This window comes from Malurus melanocephalus, unplaced genomic scaffold, assembly GCF_030028575.1.
Source record: "Malurus melanocephalus ecotype Western Australia unplaced genomic scaffold, MMel_1.1 scaffold_1564, whole genome shotgun sequence".
NCBI lineage: Eukaryota > Metazoa > Chordata > Aves > Passeriformes > Maluridae > Malurus > Malurus melanocephalus.
Genome location: NW_026624796.1, coordinates 16,922 through 18,408, shown reverse-complemented (window position 1 = coordinate 18,408; position 1,487 = coordinate 16,922).

Genomic DNA, 1,487 nt, shown 5'->3' with positions numbered 1-1,487 from the left:
AGATTGGAATAAATATCCAAGATTATTGGGGTAATGATCCCAAGAAAATGGAAATTTTAAACCCATTTAAAACCCATTTAAAACCCATTTTAAATCTGCTTTAAATCCATTTTAAACCATTTAAAATCCATTTTAAACCCATTTTAAACTCATTTTAAATCCATTTTAAATCTGTTTCAAATCCATTTAAAATCCATTTAAATCAATTTTAAATCCATTTTAAACTTATTTTAAACACATTTTAAATTTGTTTAAAACCCATTTAAAACCCATTTTAAATCCATTTTAAACCCATTTAAAATCCATTTTAAATCCATTTTAAACCCATTTAAAATCCATTTTAAATCCATTTTAAATCTGTTTTAAACCCGTTTTAAACCCATTTAAAATCCATTATAAATCTGTTATTTTAAATTTGTTTAAAATCCATTTAAAACCCATTTTAAACCCATTTTAAATCCATTTTAAACCCATTTCAGATCCATTTAAAATCCATTTAAACCCATTTAAACCCATTTTAAATCCATGTAAAAGCTATTTTCAATCCATTTTAAATTTTAAAATCCATTATAAATCCATTTAAAAACTGTTTTAAACCCATTTTAAACCCATTATAAATCTATTATAAATCCATTATAAATCCGTTATTTTAAATTATTTTAAAACCCATTTTAAATCCATTTTAAATCTGTTTTAAACCCATTTTAAATCCATTTTAAACCTATTTAAAATCTGTTTTAAAACTGTTTTAACCCATTTTAAACCCATTTTAAATCCATTTTAAATCCATTTTAAATCTGTTATTTTAAATTTATTTAAAATCCATTCTAAAGCAATTTAAAACCCATTTAAAATCCATTTAAAATCCATTTTAAATCCATTTTAAATCCATTTTAAATCAGTTTTAAACCCATTTAAAACCATTTAAAATCCATTTAAACCCATTTTAAATCCATTTTAAATCCATGTAAAAGCTGTTTTCAATCCATTTTAAATTTTAAAATCCATTTAAAATCTGTTTTAAACCTGTTTTAAACCCATTATAAATCCATTATAAATCCGTTATTTTAAATTTGTTTAAAACCCATTTAAAATCCATTTTAAATCCATTTAAAATTCATTTCAAACTCATTTAAACCCATTTTAAATCCATTTTAAATCCATTTAAACCGATTTTAAATCCATTTAAAATCAATTTTAAATCCATTTAAAATCCATTTAAAATCTGTTTTAAACCCATTTTAAATCCATTATAAATCCGTTATTTTAAATTTATTTAAAATACATCCTAAATCAATTTTAAACCCATTTAAAATCCATTTAAATCCATTTAAACCCATTTCAAACCCATTTTAAATCCACCCCACCCCAGCATTGGACACATTCCACATTCTCCCGCCTCGCTCATTAAATTCTCAATTTAATTCGCTAATGAGGCGTCTGAAAATTAAGCAGAGCCCAAATTAAAGCCGGCAGTCCTTTAATTA